This window comes from Cuculus canorus, chromosome 10, assembly GCF_017976375.1.
Source record: "Cuculus canorus isolate bCucCan1 chromosome 10, bCucCan1.pri, whole genome shotgun sequence".
Classification (NCBI taxonomy): domain Eukaryota; kingdom Metazoa; phylum Chordata; class Aves; order Cuculiformes; family Cuculidae; genus Cuculus; species Cuculus canorus.
In genome coordinates, this window is record NC_071410.1 from 22399787 (window position 1) to 22422248 (window position 22462).

The window sequence follows — 22462 nt, forward strand, 5'->3', positions numbered from 1 at the left end:
CCTCTCTTACGCAGGATTGCCCTGGGACATCCCTTGTGGTGCTTTTACCTGGAAGGCTGCAGTGCCTGGACAGCTGGCTGGAGAGTTGGCCTCGCACAACAGGACCTAGAAACAGAGAAGAAGGTGTGAGTCTTGCTATTTGCTCCACCATGATGGCTTTCAGGTGTCTACTCCTTACACAGGCACATGCATGTGGAAGGGATACAAAGGAAAGAAAAAGAGCCCTGCAGTCCCATCTCATGAAAAATCATTTCCAGGACATTTCTCTTGGAGGAGCAGCATGAACCCAGTCAGGTATTAAAGTTCATGACACATGGCCTTCATTCGAAACATCTCTGACAGGTGCCCCGCTGTATCTGTTCAAGGCATTTCCCACCTTTTGAAGTAGAAAGTAAGCTGACATGTCCCCTTAATTCAGGACAAAGGTTGACCAACTCAAACCCACCTCACTATTTTAGGTAAAAAGAGGCCCTCTCACTAGCAGGAAGCAGCATTTTTTCTGAAGGGCAGATTTGTTTCAAAGATCTGTCCTGGGCTGCATCATAAGTGGTGGGAAAGAGCAGGGTGAGAGAGGGGATTTTTTGCCCCTCTGCTCTGCTCTGGTGAGACCCCACCTGGAGCCCTGTGTCCAGTGCTGGTGTCCTCAGGACAGGAAGGAGCTGTTTGAGTTAGTCCAGAGGAGGCCATGGAGATGATCCAAGGGCTGGAGCACCTCCTGGTCTGAGGACAGGCTGAGGAGAGTTGGGGTTCTGTTTCAGCCTGGAGAAGAGAAGTCTGTGGGGAGACCTTAGAGCAGCTTCCAGCATTGAAAGGGGCTCCAGGAAAGCTGGGGAGGGGCTCTGGATCAGGGAGGGCCAGGGAGAGGATGAGGGGGAATGGCTGTAAATTGGAAGGTGGGAGATTTAGATTAAATTCTTAGAAAGAAATATTTTGCTGAGAGGGTGGGGTAGGCCCTGGCCCAGGTTGCCCAGAGCAGTGGTGGCTGCCCCATCCCTGGAGGTATTCAAGGCCAGGTTGGATGGGGCTTGGAGCCCCTGATCCAGTGGGAGGTGTCCCTGCCCATGGCACAGGGTGGAACTGGATGGACTTTGAGGTCCCTTCCAACCCAAACCATTTTATGATTCCATGATTCTATGCGCTGTAGGTACAGGGACAAAGGAATGGGCTGGCACAACCACTCTGCTAAGATGGGGAAAACTTCTGAGGCAAGCAGTTGAGTCCCCTTGGGTTTGACGGTCTCCCTTGGTACTCTTGAAGGTATCACAAGACTGAGAATCACAACAACAATGTCCCTACTCAACCCTGAAAGCCTAAGTTGTCCAAAGGTATAAATGACCTGTTTTCTACCTGCAGGGGAGGAGAGGAAGGGCTGGAGGACAGCCCCAATTCGTTTATTAATTCATTTCATTTTGTTGCGGAAAAATAGTGGGCTGACCCAAGACAGCTCTCTCTCTGATTTTAGCCGGTTTCTATTGAAAAGAGATTTTCCTTAGAAACCCATTAATACAATGCAGAGAAGCAGGTTGAAATTACACTTAATATTGAAATATTGTTTGAAAAGAGGAAATTAGAATCCTTCTTTTAAATCTGCTGAGGAAACACATTATTCACATGCAATAAAAGGGGTTTTCAGCGTGATTTCCTGTACTTTTGATGAATTTGCAGCTACTGTTAATTAATCCTAAACCTGTAGTTTACAGCAAATAAATGTTTCACCTGAGCATGGTTACAAATATATTAAGGAATTATAACTGCATCTGTGTGTGGCAAAGATATTGAAATAGTTATGGAATGAATCATAGAATCATGGAACAGTTTGAGCTGGAAGGGACCTCAAAGCCCATCCAGTCCCACCTCCTGCCATGGGCAGGGACACCTCCCACTGGATCAGGGGCTCCAAGCCCCATCCAACCTGGCCTGGAACCCCTCCAGGGATGGGGCAGCCACCACTGCTCTGGGAAACCTGGGCCAGGGCCTCCCCACCCTCACAGCAGAACATTTCTCCCTAAGATCTCACCTAAGTCTCCCCTCTTTCAGCTCAAAACCATTCCCCTCATCCTATCCCTGCCCTCCCTGATCCAGAGCCCCTCCTCAGCTTTCCTGGAGCCCCTTTCAATGCTGGAAGCTGCTCTAAGGTCTCCCCACAGCCTTCTCTTCTCCAGGCTGAACAACCCCAACTCTCTCAGTCTGTCCTCGGACAGGAGGTGCTCCAGCCCTTGGATCATCTCCATGGCCTCCTCTGGACTCGCTCCAACAGCTCCATATCCTTCCTGTGCTGAGGACTCGAGCACTGGACACAGGGCTCCAGGTGGGGTCTCACCAGAGCAGAGGGGCAGAATCTGCTCCCTCCCTGCTGGTCCCACTGCTTGGGATGCAGCCCTGGACATGATTGGTTTCTGGGCTGTGAGCACAAATGTCTCACATTTAATAATAATTAAAGGCAGAATTAAAACCTGCCCATGTGATTCTAATACACAGAGAAAAGAAATCCTTTCATCTCATATTAATTCAATAAAATAGGGAATAATGGAGAGCAGTTAATACATTTTCCTGAGTGCTTTTTGATAAAAGCCATCAAAGAGGCTTTTAAGGAAACTCAATAGCCAAAGGGGGATAGTCTAACATCCACAGTGGATTAAAAGCTTATTAAGACAGAGAAAAGGAGAAATGGAATCAAGAGTTCATTCTCAACATATAAATAATCCAATAATAGGACATCCCCGAGAGTCCATCTTAGGATGAAAGACTTTCATTATGATGCAAGGGGTAAAGGGCGAACAGTTAAGTGGAAAGATTTTTCAGGGAATAGAAATAACATCATCTGGCTGAGGCTGGAAGGGACCTGGGGTAGGGGAGGTAATGAGGAGCCTGTCAGCAGGCTCAATGAAATGGTAACCTGGGAAAAGCAATGTGCATCAGAAAATGCCACTTGAACTTTGCATCCACCTTGATGGATTTAAAATCAGTCTGAATGACTCAGGAGAGAGAAAACAGAGATGAGATCCCAGTGTAATGATGAGCAGAGGAAGAGATGCTGACTCAACAGTCCAAGATGGAGCAGTTAACTGCTTTGGGCAGGAGGGTAGGAAATGACAGAAAACAGAACCAGGGAATAACAGCATGGTTTGGTCAGAAGGGACCTCAAAGCCCATCCAGTCCCACCCCCTGTCATGGGCAGGGACACCTCCCACTGGATCAGGGGCTCCAAGCCCCATCCAACCTGGCCTTGAACCCCTCCAGAGATGGGGCAGCCACCACTGCTCTGGGCAACCTGGGCCAGGGCCTCCCCACCCTCACAGCAAAACATTTTTCCCTAAGATCCCATCTCAGTCTCCCCTCTTTCAGCTGAAATCTGTTTCCTCTCATCCTATCCCTGCATTCTTTGATAAGGTGAGCATAAAAATTCCCTTTATGCAATAAAGTTGTGCTCTAAGTTTAGTCCTTCTCATTCGGCCAGACAGGATCAAAATCTGCCCAAAGCTGTTCAGTAACACTGTGAAAGGAATCCAGGGAGTTTTCCAATGAAGAGGGTGGGATCAGGATAGTCCAGGCTAAAGGGGGGAGAAATATGGGGAAAGCTGATGGGAGCATTGCCATCATCATAAAAACATGGGCTTTTTATGGAAAGCTCCCTTTAAGGAAGTCAGCCTTCCAAAATCAACTTAGATAAGATTTCACATGATAAGAGACACAGACGACAGTGTTGCAGGGAACTGGACATTGCCGACGAGCTGAGGGTAAAGAGAATTTCTCCCAGAGTGAAGAAGAGAACTAGAGAGAAGATTTCTTCCACCTTGATCTGAAATCCCTCTGCCAGGCACTGTCAAAGGCAGGACACGGAGCCAGATCCGCACCCTGCCTGCTACTGCCTGATAAACCATCTCCTGCTCTTGTTCTCTAATGTAATAGTTTGCATTTTCAGTCTGCCCATGTATCATTTCTATATGGGCCAGGGCACCTAATCCCTATTGGTTTATTCATTATTAGAAAGCTTTTTCCTTTAACATCATTCAGGGCTGATTTGATTACGGAATTGGTCCAACGCTGAGTTCATGTTTCTGAGAAAAGAGTGATAATTAGACGATGGCCACACAGCCCCAGGGGGAGATGTCTGGAGAAGAGAAGGGCAGGCGATGGGTGGAAGGTCTCTAGTGCCGACACAACCATGGCATCCAGTTTCTCCTCCTCTGCTCATCCTCAGAGGCTCAATCTCTGCACCGTGTCTTTAGCAGGAGTGGGATCAAGGCTGGGATGGTTTTTACCCTTGTAATTTGTGGAAGAATTAATCAGAAAATGGCAGCCCACCAGGCTTTAAGGTTGGAACTAAAGCGCTTTAAATCAGTGTCACTGAGTTCCCATCCACTGATTATTTAAATAATGGCTTGATTTTTTCATTTTATTTTATTCTAGTCTTCAGAGGGGAAAAAAAAAAGCCCTGGATTTTGTTTCAGATCAGATGTTAAAATGGCATGAAACATAAACCACAGCTTTGCTGGATTACATCGCCTTGCCAGCTCTTCAGGTAGGGGAGGGCAGGCACTGTCCTGCACCCAGGGAAAAGCCAACCTGGGAAACACATGCGGGATGGCCAGGAGAAGACACAAGCAAGGAAGCCAACCCTGTTACTGTCTCTTCCCTGCTAAAACTCACATCAAGGCTGATTTCAGTCTTGTGGCAGGTGAAGGTCAAAAAGATACTGCTGGCCATAGTGGGGTACCTTCAGATGGCCTGATTTTGGTGGCCCTAGTGTGAGCCATGGCTTCTCCTCGGAAATAAGGGTCTAAGTGGAGAAAACCAACAGTATTTTGTGAGGATATGAAGGAGAAGGTAGCTCAGAAGTGGGACTCCTCCTTTACTGCTCTTTCCCACTGCATTCCACAGTGGCTCAGTGGCTGGCAATGGGGTTGCAGAAGACAGAATCACTGAGATTGGAAAAGCCCTCTAAGCTCACCCAGTCCAACCATCAGCCCAACCCCACTGTGCCTGCTAAACCCTGTCCCAAAGTGACACGGCCACATGGTTTTTGCACTCCTCAGGGATGGAGACTCCCCAACTGCCCTGGGCAGCCTCTGCCAGGGCTTCACCACTCTTTTGGTAATGGAATTTTCCCTAATGTCCAATCTGAACCTCCCTTGAGGCCATTTCATCTTGTCTAAGATGTTCAGTAGAGAGGACACCACCACAGTCACATACAGTTCAGCACTTGCAGATCAGGCTGAGGGTCTTGGAGGCTGGAAAGCTGTGACAATCTGTCACTCCATGGAGAAGTAACGAGCAGAGGCAACTCCATAAACTCCTGAGTTGCCTGAGTTCATTGGTATGCACCGAGAGCCTCATTTGAGTGCTTTCAGTTGCCTGTGAGAGTCCTCTGCCCTCTGTTTATTATATAGCAAGGTGTTTAAATGTAGGTGCCGGCACATGCCCCCCCGCCAGCACATTTCCCGCAGGAAGCCAAAAAAGATGCCTGTTCAGATAGGTCTGTGGGCAGAGATGTGGGCTAATGAGAAGACCTCCAAGACAGCAGCAGCAGGGGATTGTGCAGGTAGGCACTGGCAGACAAGATAATGTAAACCAGCAAAATCTCAGATAAGGCTGAGAGATAAGGAAGTGAGAGCAGCATCCTCCCATTGGTCACACCCGCAGGGCCCCAGGGTGGTCTAATCCAGCAGGGTGGTGGGTGCAGGCAAAGACCAGCCTTGTGTTCACCCACCAGTGCTGGGGCTGCTGAGAAAGCCTTGGCTTTAAACTGCTGGACCTATTGTTCCTTGTCTCTCAGGGCTTATGCATGGAAGGATATTTATTCTAGGCTTTGGCTGGATTGAGTGGCATCACTTGTTAAAGTATTGGTGATGTTTCTGACCTTGGGGCACAAAGATCTCACCCCTGCTTTTACAGTCGATAACTTCAGGGGCTAACGCAGACAGTGAGAGCAAATGGACATATTAATCCTCCCTTTCTCAGCTCATAGACGCATGATCCTAGGGGAATCACCTGTGGTGGATGTTTGTCTAACCTTAAGTCATCCAGGAAGGACACAGTGGTCCTTCTCCAGCGACCTGCCTGATTGGTGCTGCACGTTACTCCTGTGGCTGACAGGAAGCATTGCAGGACGTCCAGCCCATCTCTCCACGGGTTTCTAGTCTCATCCTTCCTCCAGTGACTTTACATCATCCGTTTAATAATTAAGCTTTGTCTGATGATGGGCTGTTTTCACATCTTTTACTTTCCATATTAAAAAACTCCAGTTATTTAATATTTCCTAACAAACCGTGATTACTGAGCTTCATCATATTATAGAATCATGGAACGGTTTGAGTTGGAAGGGACTTTAAAGCCTATCCAGTTCAGATCCCTGCCATGGGCAGAGCCACCGCCCACTGGATCAGGGGGATCAAAGCCCCATCCAACCTGGCCTTGAACATCTCCAGGCATTGGGCAGCCACCACTGCTCTGGGCAACCTGGGCCAGAGCGTCCCCACCCTCATTATGAACAATTTCTTCCTAATATCTAATCTAAATCTTTGCCTTTCCAATTCAAAGTCATTCTCCTTCATCCTATCCCTGCCCTCCCTGATCAAGAGCCCCTCCCCAGCTTCCCTGGAGCCCCTTTCAGCACTGGAAGCTGCTCTAAGGTCTCCCCACAGCCTTTTCTTCTCCAGGCTGAACAACCCCAACTCTCTCAGCCTGTTCTCATAGCAGATGTTCTCCAGCCCTTTCATGGCCTCCTCTGGACCCATTCCAGCAGATCCATGTCCTTCCTGTGCTGAGGACTCCAGAACTGAATGCAGGGCTCTAGGTAGGGTCTCACAAGAGCAGAGTAGAGGAGGAGAATCACCTCCCTCCACCTGCTGGTCATGCTTCTTTTTATTCTTTGCACCTCTCCTCTGAATTTCCTCTAGTTCATCAACATCTTTCTTAACCCATGAACCAAAAGCACGCACGGCGTTCCAGTTGCAGCATCAGGCTGTGAACAACCACATACCCCATGTCTCCCACGATCATTATCTGACACGCATCTTTCTGCAAAGGCCCCCATCCTTTTGAACTTGTGCCCTTCAGTGCTGGCAAACCCTCCCAGCTCAGAGCCACCCGTACACAGGTGCTGTCTCTTCCATCAGCAGAGCTGTTAATGAAAATATTGACTCCAGCTGCACTGCAGAGAGGCTGCTGCAGTGCCCTCTGTGTTTGCCTGCTCTGGTAGTGAACTGGTATTAAGTGCTCCAAGAACAATTTAAGAGCTGGTTGAGCCTTATATTCCACTGAACTCATCTAAGCAACCATAGAATCATAGAATCATATAATAGTTAGGGTTGGAAGAGACCTTAAAGATCATCCAGTTCTACCCCCCCTGCCACGGGCAGGGACATCCCACTAAATCGGGTTGCCCAAGGCCCATCCAACCTAGCCTTGAACACCTCCAGGGATGGGGCAACCTGTTCCACTGTCTCACCACTCTCATGGTGAAGAAATTCTTCCTAATGTCCAGTATAAATCTGCCCCTCTTCAGTTTGTACCCATTCCCCCTGGTCCTATCCCCACAAGCCTTTATGAATAGCCCCTCTCCAGCTTTCCTGTAGCCCCTTCAGGTACTGGAAGGTCGCTATAAAATCTCCTCTGAGCCTTCTCCTCCCTAGGGTGAACAGGCCCAACTCTCTCAGCCTGTCCTGGTACGGGAGGTGCTCGAGCCCTCCAATCATCTTTGCAGCCCTCCTCTGGACCCATTCCAACAGCTCCATATCCTTCTTAATGTTCCTCAGCTCCAAAATCGTGCTTAGTAGAAGATCAATGAGTTGTCCTGTCCCACTGTGGGAACTTCTTGCTGCTTGCCCAGCCCAGTTAGCTCTAGCAGGGACTATTCCGGGCAGGCACCCTCACAACAGCAGAGAGATTGCCAGGGTGAAGAGGTGAAAACTGAGAAATCAGGGATGTTTGTGTAAAAGGCTGCAGAGCTGGGGGCACAATTTTCGGTTCATGATTCATGGGTTCTCATTGGGTTCTATGATTCATGCTATCAACTTATGGTATTGCCCTCAGCCCCATGAGGTGCATGTTGGGGTTGTCCTGTGCAGGGGCAGGAGCTGGACTTGATAATCCTTGTGGGTTCCTTCCGATCCAGGACATTTTGTCATTGTGTGTACCGCTTTGGGTCTTTAGTCAGCTATTTGTTGCATGTCCTCTTTGACCTCAGAAGGTTCCCAGCTCAATGCTCAGGTTCCTTGGCTGAAATGCTCTCTTAGGCTGAGAGAGGTGGGTTGTTCAGTCTGGAGAAGAGAAGGCTGTGGGAAGACCTTAGATAAGCTTCCAGTACCTGAAGGGGCTCCAGGAAAGCTGGGGGGTGGGGGGTGGGAATGGGGGGGTGCTTATTACAAGGGCACGGAGTGATAGGATGTGGGGGAATGGCTTTAATCTGGTCCCCCAAGCCTACCTGCCCAGACCTCAGCTCAAAAGCATTCCTACCACCCCCAGACAGAGAGAGATTAGAGCTGCAGGCCTAGTCTCAAATCTAAAATCATTTATTCTAGGGGATTTATTGGTTTTGTTTGTCCCTGTTGTATTTTAAAAGTTTGCTCCCCCTCCAGCAAGGCTCACGTTCAGCTGGGTGTGAGGTTCCTGCATCCTCCTCAGCGGTGATGAGCCTCACAAACTTGATTCACAAGTGGCTCACCCTCTGACGGAGGCTCTCCAGACTACCAAGGGCTGAGCTAAGGCTGAAAGCTCCCAGACAAGTGACTTTCTCAGGAAGTGCTGGCCTGGAAAATGCAGCCTGAGAGAAAAGAAACTCCCCCGAGCCACAGAAAAATCCTCAATCCTGCAATTTCTTCGTTGCTGCCTGGAAAGGGCTGAGGCCGTGTTTTCCAAAAGGTTAAAACACAGGGTAGGGATGTTATTTTAGAGAACGGCTGAGCCTCTTCAAACCTACTGACAAATAACTACGTCCCCGAGTGCTGTTTGTGCAGATGCAGGGCTGGGCTGGGCTCCAGGCCACGTCCTACCCCCAACAGGGTCGGCTTTGGAAAAATTACGCACAGGGTGAGTGGAAAAGAGGCTGTTTTGCAGGTGGTGCTGAGTTGTTCCAGATATGGAGCACAAATGCAATTGCAAATGAATAGAATTCCCACCTCCTCCCTCTACCCAAAGGCTGGGGGTTAGTGGTGGGGAGCAATAGTGCAGGTCACAGAATCACAGAATGGTTTGGGTTGGAAGGGACCTCAAAGCCCATCCAGTTCCAACCCCTGCCATGGGTAGGGACACCTCCCACTGGATCAGGAGGCTCAAAGCTTGTTCATGTTGAGCTTCTTATCCACCAGCACCTCTGAGTACTCCTCATGGCTGTGCTCAGGAAGCTGTGTATTGTGACTCTCTGTGATGAGGGCATGCTCTGTGCAGGACGGGACCCTCCAGCACGGCAGGCATCTTCAGAGGGTTAAAGCTGGTCCGTGTTCTGAAGATCCACAGAGCCCTGGGAGCTGATTTAGGGCAACAAGAGGTTGTGTTTTACCCTTTCCTTAGCTTCCCACAGCTCAGCCTCCTCTTGCTCCAAGCCTCAGTCTTGGTGAGCATCAATCCTTCCCTCTGCAGTCCCTCCCTAGCTGCACCCCAGGGCCCTGCAATTCACCTATTTTTGGAAATTTCCTTTAAAACACATGGAATCACAGAATCACGGAATGGCTTAGGTTGGAAGGGTCCTTAAAGCCCATCCAATTCCAATCCCTGCCATGGGCAGGGCCACCACCCACTGGATCAGGGGGATCAAAGCCCCATCCAACCTGGCCTGGAACCCTCCCAGGGATGGGGCAGCCACCACTGCTCTGGGCAACCTGGGCCAGGGCCTCCCCACCCTCACAGCAAAACATTTCTTCTTCAAATTTCACCTCAATCACCCCTCTTTCAGCTTAAAATTGTCATTGCTGGCTGTGACTGGATGTGCTACATCAGCCACAGACCTGAGGATACAACTGGTGGATGCCAGCCCTGCCTGCCAAAAATGCAGGGAGGTCAACTGTGGAGCCTCTCTAGTAATGTGCAGTGAGTAATTGCTAATGGCTCAGCCTTGTAAGAAACAGCTTCTAAAGTAAATAATTGCCTCCTCCAGGTGCTAAGGCAGGAAGAGGAGACCTCACTGTTTGACACAGTCGTTCAACAACCGTATGCACGAAGCATCACAGCTCTGCTCCCTGCTTTGTCTCATTCAGCAGCTGACAAAGGCATCCATCGGGTCATTAACTCAAATTTCCCAATCAGTTTTTCTACCAGAAGGACCATTTATTACTATCAAGCAGGAAACCTTGCACACAGGTAGCACGCCATTATTTTATCATGTGTAATCAGGCCTCCCATGAGAGAGCTCTTGGTTTGGTGCATGGAGCATGTGCTTGCTTAACGACCCTCTTGCAACACCAGGTCACTTTTCTGTTGTGTCATAGAATCACAGAGTGTCCTGATTTGGAAGGGACCCATGAGGACCATCGAGTCCAACTCCTGCCCCTGCGCAGGACAACCCCGACATTCACACCATGGCCAAATGCTTCTGGAATATTGTCAGGCAGGGCGCAATGACTGCTTCCCTGGGAGCTGTTCCAGGGCTCTACCACCCTCTGAGGGAAGACCCTTTTCCTAATATCCAACATAAGTGTCTTCCCTGGCACAACCAGGTCCAGCTGATGGTACAGAAGCCAAAACCAGAGTCCTTTGGGAGCCTGTGGAGAGACACCTGCACCTCTGATGCCCCTGTGTTAGATGTCTAGGTGTCATCTCCAAACAGGCTTCTGACCCTCTAGCACTGCTTGCTTCTCTTGCTGGGCAACCACTACCAGCAACAATGGTGCTGGAGACAACTGGCTCAGGCTTTCATATCCAGCTTGAAGGTGCTGACGTTAGAGCAGTTCAGCCTCTGATTATATGAACTGCCAGCTCCAGGCAAGTGTGGCAATGGGTCTGCTTTGAAGCTGCAACCTCACCTGTAACCAGCCTCCCTACTGATGCTGGCCTTACAGCGATAGTCCCCTTCCTGCTGGAGCATTGGTGTATTGAGAAGGGGGTGACTGATCTCCTGAGGGATGCTGTCTTCTGCTGCTTTCCCACCTCTGCAGACCATCCTCTGACTTCCAAGGAGGTGATCCATGCTTTGGCATAGCAGGTCCAGAGCTCAGTCTGAGCACGTGTTACACTGCAGCTGTTCTGAGCCCCCTCCAAGTTTCCCATCCAAGATCTTTATAATTATCTGAGAGTACACGGAGCTGCTGATCTTATCATTGGTGGGACATACATCTGCACAGAAGGTCACAGTGACCACTGCTAGCTGGGAGATTGCTCTAATCTCAGCCATGAGCCCATGGGGAAGCCTCTTCCGCTCTAGGTGGGCTGGGGAGCCACACATCTTTCTTCTAGGAAATCTGGAGCCCCTTCTTGGTGACTGGAAACAAAAAGGGAAGGGAAGGGAAGGGAAGGGAAGGGAAGGGAAGGGAAGGGAAGGGAAGGGAAGGGAAGGGAAGGGAAGGGAAGGGAAGGGAAGGGAAGGGAAGGGAAGGGAAGGGAAGGGAAGGGAAGAGGAAGGGAAGGGAAGGGAAGGGAAGGGAAGGGAAGGGAAGGGAAGGGAAAGGAGAATCATAGCAAGAGCTGATGGTAAGTACTTAAAAACTTTTCAGTTCATGGAGATGTCCAGTATTCCTGCACCTCCTCCTGTTTCCTTAAGTCACCAGAAGCCTTGTTATAGCTTTGCTTCCAGCAAGAGTTACAGAGGGTCGGGGCTGGGGTTTCTGGACTCCACAACTGACTGATTAACCCGTGAAACAGGATAGCAGATGTTAGTTAGAAATTCAATGTGCTTATGTGCCAAAGGAGCCTTATGGAATCATAGAATCATAAAACTATGAAGGTGGGAAAAGCCCTCTCAGCTCATCCAGTCCAAACACCAGCCCAACCCCACCATGCCTGCTAAACCATGTCCGCAGGTGCCACTTCTTCATAGTTTTTGAACCTCTCCAGGGTTGGTGACTCCACCACTGCCCTAGGCAGCCTCTGCCAGTGCTTCACCACTCTTTTGGTAAAGACATTTTCCCAGCTATCCAATCTAAACCTCTCATCCTATCACTTGTTACTTGGGAGAAGAGATCAGCACCCACTACACTTCAAGCTCCTTTCAGGTAGTTGCAATGAGCAATAAGGTCTTCCCTCAGCCTCCTTTACTCCAGGTTCCCTTCTGGGAACTCCTGAAGAAGCTTCATAGCAGAAGATTCAGTGACTGTGGGGAGCATGGCCAGAAAGAGCAGGGGAGGTGCAGGTCAACCCTCATAGGCAGTGGTAGATCCTGGTGTGGGGAGGGGAGGATGCCCAGCCATAAAACTGTGCTCCCTGAGGAGGAACCACCACCGTTGAGTTGTCTTCCAATAAAGCTGAATACAAGGGAAGGTTTTCCAGCTCCTGCCAGCCCTCTGCTTGCTGGGAGATGGGTTGGTTTGCCTCTCATTGACATGACAGTAATGGATGACCTCAGCTCCTGCAGAGGGAGGGAGAGAGGAGAACTGCCTATGGTGAAGGTCTCTGCTTCCACAGCCTCACCACTCCTGGCAAATACAAATAGAGGTCGTCACAAGGAAACCTCTGCTTTCCAGAGCCTGCAAAAGCATGGTTTGCTAGAAGGTGGAGTTAACAATGCCACTAAACTGAGGAGGGGTGGGAGGGACATGAACATGAAGCCATTTGGCATGAAGAAATAAGCCCTTATCGTAACCCTGATGAGCTCGAGGTGCATTCAGCTTTCCAGCTTGCTGAGAAGCACTTTACTGGCCCGTTTTGCATCGTGACTTCTAGAAGACTGGGAATCCTTCCAAGCTAGGACTGGGGGCCTCAGTTCCCCTGGAGCAAACTGGTTGTTAAAAGGCTGCAGTGTGGGGCATCTTGGTGATTTTTTTGTCCTCCTGCTGTTTTTTGTTAAATCTTCTCCAGGGAAGCAAAGAACAATATTTTTTTGGGAACACCTATCAGGAAACATTGGGTGCACCCTCATTTCTTCAAGTTTGGAGTTGCTCTGTTGAAGTGACTGAAGGCAAATCAGATGTTTCCACCAGCTGCGTTATATGAGAATTTAAAAAATGCAAGTTTGACAGGAAAAAAAAAAAGAAGTTACAAATGCAAGGGCAGCTCTGTCTCTCTGCCTGCTCCAAAGTCACTGTGCAGAAGCACTTGGATTGCATGGGAAGATCCTCCTCCCTGTGAAACAGCAGGGAGCAAGCTGGCTTCCTCTCTGCAGTGCATCGAGGTGCAGCCCTGCTTTTTAGGGTGCCAGACTTGCTGCCACAATGCATGAACAGCAGATGCAAACCAGATCCTGTGTGACATGAGGCAGCCAGTGGAGACACCCCATCCCTGGGGAGCCTTTGGGACAGGCAGCGGCTGTGGAGCTTAGCCAAGCAGAGGGAAGCATTGGTGAGGAGAGAGGATTGCAAAACAGTTTCCTGTTTACTTCTCTCTTACTTTTTTCTCTGTTAACTATGGGCTCCACCTACCATGCTGCTGCTTTCACCTTAAGTGAAAGCAAAAACATCCTTAAGTACCTCATCTACCCATCTTTTCTACCCTTCTAGGGATGGTGACTCCACCAGTACCCTGGGAAGCTGTTCCAGTGCCTGATGACCGTTTCAGTGAAAAATTTTTTCCTAATGTCCAATCTGACCCTCCCCTGATGCAGCTTGAGGTGATTCCCCCTCGTCCTGTTCCCAGTCATTTGGGAGAAGAGACCAACACCCAGCACTCCGCAACCTCCTTTCAGGCAGCTGTAGGCAATGATAAAGTCTCCCCTCAGCCTCCTCTTCTCCAGGCTAAACAACCCCAGCTCTCTCAGCCGCTCCTCCTAAGACTTGTTCTCCAGCCCCCTCACCAGCTTCGTTGCTCTTCTCTGGACACGCTCCACAGCCTCTTGGAGAAAGAGGCCCAGAATTGAACACAAGATTTAAGGTGCGGCCTCACTGGTGCTGAGTACAGAGGCAGAATAACCTCCCTGGACCTGCTGGTCACACTGTTTCTGATGCAGGGGAAAGCCCTAGAATTATAGATTCATGCCCTGTGTTGGCAGGGACCCACAAGGTGCATTGGGTCCGTCTCCTGTCCCTGCACAGGACAACCCCAATGTTCACACCGTGGGGCTGAGGGTGTCCCTGTTCCCTGCTGCCCTGTTCCCCCCACTCCTCTTCCCTCCAGGACCCAGCTGCGTGCACGTGTCCATCCTCAGCATCCCTGCACTGCCTGCTTGCAGCTGGAAAAGACCATCCCTCTGGGTCCTTAATGACATTTAATCCTTTGAGTTGATTAAAATAGTCCATGAAACAGAAGTCTGGGGCATAATGGGAATAATAGATATAGGCAGGGTATAATTGCATGGCGAGTGGGACTTCACTGAACGAGCTGTAATCTGTTGTTCTACTGTAGAGGGGGAGGATTAGTGCATTATTCTTTTTTTTTTTTTTGGTCAAAAGCCTCCACTCTGAGGAAGCGACCCCAGCTGGGGCAAAGCAGCACAGCTTGGTGGGTTTCTTATTTATACTGCAGGGGCTGTAAGCTGTTTTAAACCAAGCTGGCTTACAGGGGTGAAGTGTCCTCTCTTTTCATTTGTTGGCTTCAGGTGCCTAAGTGGAGAGCAGATATGGGCAGGCTGTGCCCTGCGTTGTCATGGAATCATGGAATAGTTTGGTTTGGAAGGGATTTTAAAACCCATGGGCAAGGACACCTCCCACTGGATCAGGGGCTCCAAGCCCCATCCAACCTGGCCTTGAATCCCTCCAGGGATGGGGCAGCCACCACTGCTCTGGGCAACCTGGGCCAGGGCCTCCCCACCCTCACAGAAAAACATTTCTTCCTAAGATCTTATCTCAACCTCCCCTTTTGCAGCTGAAAACCGTTCCCCTTGTCCTATCCCTGCACTCCCTGATGCAGAGCCTCTCCCCGGCCTGGGAGCCCCTTTCGGGACGAGAAGCTGCTCTCTGGTCTCCCCACAACCCCAACTCTCTCAGCCTGTCCTGGTACGGGAGGTTCTCCAGCCCTCGGATCATCTCTGTGGCCTCCTCTGAACTCACTCCAACAGTTCCATGTCCTTCCTGTGCTGAGGACTCCAGAGCTGAACTCAGGGCTCCAGGTGGGGTCTCACCAGAGTGGAACAGAGGAGCAGAGTCCCCTCCCTTAACCCTTTCTACAGCTGGAGGAGGTTCTCCAGCTGTCAGATCTTTTCTGTGACCTCCACTGGACTTACTCTAACAGATTCATGTCATCATCCTTATCATCAAAAGCAACTCAGCTCCTTCCTACACTACTAAGGCTGAACTTGGAATGAATGAACCTAATAAAAGCAAAGAGAGAGAGAGCTCTGTGGGGTGCAGGTTGGAAGGGATCATCCAGTTCCAACAGGTTGTTGCACTGGACGAGGCATTTTGTGATGGCTCAGAGTGAGGGGAGTGCTGGGATATCCATTTCATTGTCCTCAGGAGAGCTTGGGTTTGCAGAACCAAAGACCAAGAAAGGACTGGTTTGCCTTCTGCTGCAGGATGGGGAAACTGAAGCAAGGTGAGGCTGCAGCAAAGCAGGGCAGGGAGGAACCTGGGGCCTGGGTCCATCCCTGTTCCATGTCAGGATGAGACTCTGGCACTCACCATGCTGCTGACTCTTCCAGCACTGGAAGGGGACCACTGCCACCTCAGCAGGGTCCCTAAGTCACAGGAGAAGGAGAACCTGGTGTATCCAGCAATGCTCAGACCCACCTGGCTGCACAGGGATGTGCAAAGGGAATCCTTGCTCTTTCCAATGCTGCTGTTGCTTTATCTTCTGCAATACACCCAATGGATCGCTGAAGAGCTGTCAGAAGCCTGGCTTTGTGTTCATTAGGTCCTGTTTCTTTGGGCCATGAAAGCCTTCAGCTTCTCTGGCTACAACTATCTTCTAATCTGGTGCTGATGAACATTGTCTGGCCAACCCGAAGCACAAGCCCAGGTTAAGAAAAACTTGAGAAATTTTTCTTAACAGTTTCCTTTGATTTTTTTTTTTTATCTTTGAGCCTTAAACATTTGCAGCTTCATTCGGTTTTTGGTTCTAAGCCCTCTCTAAGGCCCCAAACTAAAACCCAATCACACCTGAAAGCTGAACTTCTCATGAAACCACCACTTCCAGCCAAGCCAGGAGGTTGGAGGCAGCCACACAAGCGGAGGTCCCTGAACATGGCCCAAAGGTGGGCAGGGCTCTGGCTCTACCACGTGTGCATGCACTCTGGGGTCAGTGGGGCAGGATTCCACCTTTGTCCCAGCGCAGAGTTGTCCGGAGTTGGGGCACAGCGGCAGCGTTTTCCTTGCAGATGCGAGAAAGCAGCAAGCGCTTCCCTGCAGGAGGCTGAGCTGCACCCAGGCACTTTTCTCCCCTTAGGGAGTCTCTGGGATGCTGGCAGAGAAAGAGAATCGTGGCAGTGCCACCTCTGTCTTGTCCCTGCCTCTCAGGGAGAGCTGTGCAGGTGTAGCCACCTTCCTCCAGGGACCCTGGGAGCAGGGGAAACGAGGGTACAGGCTGTGCAGATGGAGGGCCAAGTAAGCTGTGAGGGCCCTTTTGGAGAGGTGTTGGTTGCCTTGCCCTCAGTGCCCAGTCATGGCATCAGTAAGGGGAAGGGGGTGGTGGTCCCTGCTAGTGCTGGCAGGCATCTCTTCCCAGGGAAAAGGATGTTCCTCCTGCCCTGAAAGGATATAACCAGACTTGCAGCACGCAAAACCGATCCGTGTCACGTGCCCAGCCCTGGTTTTGAGTGAGGATGGAGAAATTATAAAATGCTGGGGCTGAAAGAGAGGCACAGCAGGGCTTGGGGCATCGGCCACCCCCCGCACTGAGCCCCACACTGTCCTGCCCTGGGCTGTAGCCAGGAGCTGCAGCTGGGGAGCGCCGAGGGGAAAGAGCAAAGCCTCAAGTCAGTCGTTGTTATTGCTTCTTTATATGGCAATGTTCTCTTGTCTTCAGCTGGAATCTCCCAGAGGTGCTCCTGCTCATCCCTCCTTTACGTCCCACTCTGCTGGGAGCACCAAGTGGAGCACGGTCTATGAGGGCCCCTGTGAAAGCCCTGGCTGGAGGGTCACCCCTGCTCCCAGGCTCTGGTGGCCCTCCTGGCTGGGCTGAGTGGTCATTCTGCGTCTGTGTGCCCTGGAGCTGACTGTTAGGGATGGCTCTGCAGCAATGGGAATTGCAGAAATCCCCAAGGCTGGTCACAAATACCATGCCCTCCCATTGAGCTTTACTCTGGAATTTATGTTCCCTTTCCTTAAATAAAGAAAAACCCTTGGTTTTAGAAAGCCAGTCATTTGTCTCAGTAATTTTACTCCACCCCCAGTAGGGACTTTTCCTTCTGTCAAAGGTACCACTGTCTCCCTCCAGAAAGGCAAAGGCTTGCTGTAGTTTTGTGGCTGAGCCCTCTAATCCAGTGGGAGATGTCCCTGCCCACAGCAGGGGGGTGGAACGGGATGGGCTTTAAGGTAAAGCTGACCTTGTGCGCTGACACAACCCATTCCATGATTCTATGAAGCAGCGCTTTTGCAGGTCTCTGCCTGGTTGTCCTCTCTTAATAATACAGTGTGTTCATGTCTGCAAACTGCTGCAATGTGTTTCTCTGGCTCAGATGCCTCACCAAGCTCTAGCAATTGCCCTTTACCTCTTTAATCTTGGGGGCTATTTGACCACACGTCTTGGTCAAACTATGCTGGGATGAAGGAAGAGCTCATACAGGCAAGCTGCCACGGAAGGCAGAGGTGCAACGGACGCTCTACAGGCTCAAAGCATAAGTCTTGAACATCTGAGCATCCTTGATCTTCCAGCTCTGCTCAGAACCTCGCCTGCCTCCACAGGAGACCTGTAAATTAAACACAAACCTGACTCTGGTGGACTTCAGTGCTTGCCAGCTCCTGCGTGGGCTCAGCAGGCTGCTTGCCTGTGAAGCTCGCAGAGGGCAGGGAGCCCACAAAGCCTGTTTGCTTCTGTGGTTTTGCTTCTTTAAGGCTGAGCTCATTCTCTGGGCAGGGAGATAGGGACTTGAGGAGGTCTGCTATACTCCATATGTATTTTCATGAGACTGGCAGTCTCCTAATGGTTGAAACACTGCCAAGTTGGAGTGAAACCAGCCCACAGATTCAGGTTCTTTAAGAAAAGGGAACACACTGTGTGAGGTTGCACAAACCTTTATCCTTAAGAAATTGAGCTAAAACCATTTAGGCATTGAGGGCAGCTTCCTCAACTTGGGAGGGACCTGCACTTTTGGAAAGGGATCAGCTGCTTAGAAACTGGACTCACCAAAGGCTGGGAGATGGAGGAGGTGCATCCCAAGGTGCATCTGAAACTTGGCTTCCCGTTGTGAAATGGTTTCAAAATCTACAGCACCCTTCTGCATGCTTGAAGGGGGGATGGGGGGGTGGCTGTTCTTCCCAGCCACAGTCCCTGCTGTGGGCACTGAGGTGTCAAGCTCTCGAGAAGGCCCTGGACAGAGGACTGAACCTAGCTGCTGTGGCCTGGGCAGGCTGTGCCAATCTTTATCCTCTTCCCATAATGGTTTTGGTATGGTTTCTCCCATCAGGTATGAATGGCCTGGACTCAGCTGTGGCATCAGCTGGGGAGAACATGCCAAGGACCTCGCGTATAGTGAAAGAGGATCCAACGCGCTCCTCTTCCCTGCCATTCTTCAGAGGTGGGATGGGAGGGGAACATGACAAGGCCAGGTTCCATTTTACTTGCTCCAACAATCAAGAACTTCAGAACACCTCTGCCTGCTAGCCCTGATCAGCCTTTGCCAGAGCTCCCAAATTAATAAGGCTTGTACAGCTTCTCCAGTAACACCAGCTGGGTGGTTTGTGTTTTCCGTACAAATGCTTTTCTTCATGCTGCTGGCAGGAGAGGCTTTTTGTGTCCCTGATTAGAATTGCAAGAGAGGATGGAGCTTGACGCTATGCACTAAAGGGATGTGTTTAACCTCTGTAATTGCTACATGCTCCTCTGCCTCCTGCTGAACCACATCATCCAATTTCCTGAGGCTAGGAAACCGTGGGGCCAGGTAAAGTTTTCTATGCATTGGGGTAGTCTGTGAACAGGAAGAATATGTATTTCTGATGGTAGATTTCTCCTGCTGCCCTGGGGTGTTGGGAACAAATTGTGCCCGTTAGGGTTGCTTTAAGGATACTGTTGATAAAGTAGTCTCTGCATCACAGTGGATCTAGCCTGGAGAAGGGTAAAGAGGCAAAGGGAACAGACATCTGGGACACGGGGCTTGTGCTGTAGACTCAAATATGATTGCACAGGTTGCTGCTTCATCCCTGGAGGTGTTCAAGGCTAGCTTGGATAGGGATTTGAGCCTCTTGATCCAGTAGGAGGTGTCCCTGCCCATGGCACGGGGGTGGAACTGGGTGAGCTTTAAGGTCTCTTCTGACAAAAACTAAGCAAAACTTCTTTAACTGCAAAAGCCTTTTAAGAAAACTGCTTGCATATCACAAAGTCACGGAGTCTAACCTGCTTTAGCTCAGAACAAGCTGTCAGCACAGGTTGAACAAGATTCATTTGGCAAAGTGCTCTTGCAGTTCTCTGCCCAGCAGCCAGAGCGGCTTACTCAAACCCAAACCATCTTCCAGGAAATACAAACATTGACTGCATTTCCTCTCCTGCTTCTCCTGTGGCCCCAGGAAGAAGGCTCAGAGGTCTCTCTGTGGCTGGCCAGAGCACAGTAATGCTCCGCACATAGTCTCAACTCCTGCACGCTGCAGCAAACTGGTGTCAGCTGCTAAACTGAGCCTAAAAGCTTTGTTTTGTTAAATCCCTTCCTACAGAAAGCATTCCAAAGTCAGTTTCTGCACCAAGAATTGGGGAATCCTCGTCTCTTCAACAGTTTTTCTCCATGGCAAATACCTATCCTGTTGAAGGTAGTTTTTTAGTGCTTATTTTTTCAGGTGAGAAGAGGTTGGTTACAGCCTCCAGCTACTTCTGCTTCTACCCTTTTTAGCTTCTTGATCAGTAAGCTCTGTACTATTCCAACTCTGCAATCTTTGTGGTGTGCTGAGCCGCCTGGGCCTCTCAGGTCTCGCATGGCAGGATGGAATATCTAGGATGGGGACAAGGTTTTTGCATCTCCTCTCTAGCCTCTCTAATCTTCTGGACCCCAAAGAATCCTGCTTATTGTCTTCCCAGTCCTCCAGTATTGATCTGCTCCATCCTTATTGTCTCCTGGCTGCTGGCCAGAAGGGGAGAGCTCAGCTTCTGGGCAGGGCAGGACTTTTCTCCCACCAAAAGAGGGTCCCCTGGGAGAGAGTCTAAACACAGACCTAGGGGATCAAATGTTTTCAGATGTTCTCTCAGTGTGGCAGAAGTGTCTGATGGAGACAGATGGGATTTGGCTTTTCCTTATGGGGAAAGCTCAGTTCCTGCAGCTTCTGTGCAGAATGAGACACCAAGCGAGTAACCAGCAATTTGTGGGCAGGGTGCTCACGTGGGAAAGCACAGACTTCATGTTGTCTCTCATTTGAACGAGGGATATTATTTTGGGATGGATGGTTTTCTTGGGATTTCTAAATGAAAGGGTGACTTAAATTGCCCCTCAGAGGGAAAACAAGCTTTGAAAGCTTAAACCATCTCTATGAAATCATTCCATGATTTCTAGTGACCTCAGCAGCTGCTGAGCTTTGCAGTGAGGCCGGATGCCTTCCCAAATGACGCTCTCCCCCATAGTGGTCTGCTCTTCAACTGGGGACTTGCTGCCACACGGAAACACCCTTGGGAGGTTGTGGGCTTCTTGCGCTATCCTAGAAACCATCCTCAAGGCCAAGGTGGTAGGTGGCCTGGGATCTTGGGATGGACCAGCTCTATTTTAGACACAGTCCCCGCCTCTCATTCATGACAGGACTTCCTTCAGCAAAGCTGATGATTGTTTAGTGTAGGTCAGATTAAAATAAACACAAGGATCTTTCGAGGCCCTGGGCTTATGCAGACAACACGACAAATCTGTTCACACACATGTAGCCCATTCTCACTACGGATGTGTGCTGTGGTCTGCAAGCCCACAGGCCTTTCCTCGGAGGTGCCAGCCCTCCTACACCAGAGCAAAACTGTCTGTGGCCGACCTAGGGGCAGCTGGCTCCTTTCACCAGCCCCGGATCTGTCATGCACATGGAGGTTCTCCACTTCCTAAAGAGGAACAGGCTGCTGCCAGTGCCCCTGGCAGGACATGGCGCTGTGCCTCAGTGCTGGCTGGGGGGAATCGATGATATCCTGTTGTGCACTGGCAGAAATCAGTGTCTGAAGAGCAAGGTCATGTCACCTCCTTGGGAAGAAAAAAACCCTACCTTCAGGTCCAACAGCCAGGAAGGATGGAAACTGGAGAAGACAATTTTTCTCTTGAGTCAGAATGGACTTCCTGAATGGTGGGAAATGCTCAGAGGGGATCATAAGCTCAAGGACAGCTGAGAAGGTCTAGGTGTTTTGAACAAGCTCAACCAAGAGACAGATCGCCTTAGTCCAGCAGGCAGCTCAAGATCTGGAAATACACAGAAATGCAGGCATGTTCCCAGGAGAAGCCAGCAAAACAAATGACATCAGGAAAGCGCCTTCTGCACTGTCTCCTTGAAGCCCTGGAAACTGGGAGAACTTCCCAACTCACTTCAGCAGTTCCCTGCCATATAACCATAGCATGTCCTGAGTTGGAAGGGACCCACAAAGGTCATTGAATCCAACTCCTGTCCCTGCACAGGACAACCCCAACATCCACATCGTGGAGCTGAGGGTCTTGGCCAAGTGCTTCTGCAATATTTTTAGGCACAGTGTCATGACTGCTTCCCTGGGAGCTGTTCCAGGGCTCCACCAACCTCTGGGGGAAGAAACTTGTCTTCAAGGCCAACCTAAACCTCCCCTGGCATATCTTCCCTCTGGTCCTGTCATTGACACCCACAGAGAAGAGCTCAGTGCCTGTTCCTCCTCCTCCCTGTGTGAGGAAGCTGGAGAGCATGATGAGGTCTCCCCTCAGTCTCCTCCTCAGCCATGGTTATTCAGACCATGAGAACCTCAAATAGATCTTTTTTTATGACATTGTTTCTCTGCAAATTGTCTCTCCTAAGGATTAAAGCAACCATGTTCTCCTCCCAGCTGTGGGCAGCGGTTGAAGGACACTCTTTCTAGTACTGTATATATGCAAAGAAAAGAAAAACACTCCAAATTTGTTGTATTTTTGTTAAGATAGAAGATAGATTCAGGAAAACCATCAGACTCTAATACGATTTAGAGGCAAATTCCTATGCTCTGATCGTATTTCACTCAGCGTATTTAGCAGCCTGGATCACATAATCTGGAAGATGAAAACCACCTAAACGTTGACTTTGCCATTCTGGTCTCTCCCTCAGAAAAATCTTTCCTCACGAGGGATCAGTTTTCCAGAGGGGAAAAGCAAACTTCAAACCACCAACACTTCTCACAAGGCAGCACT

The 22462-nt window shown here is 50.0% G+C and overlaps 1 protein-coding gene across 1 annotated transcript in view; it reads right to left on the minus strand.

Annotated features, from left to right (window-relative positions):
- Positions 1 to 22462, minus strand: part of LOC104066239 (BTB/POZ domain-containing protein KCTD12) — a 31816-nt gene that overhangs the window by 4091 nt on the left and 5263 nt on the right. The window contains exon 4 of the transcript XR_008451470.1: positions 49 to 105. The gene's annotated coding sequence lies outside the window, so the exon portion shown is untranslated. The remainder of the gene's footprint in view (positions 1 to 48; positions 106 to 22462) is intronic.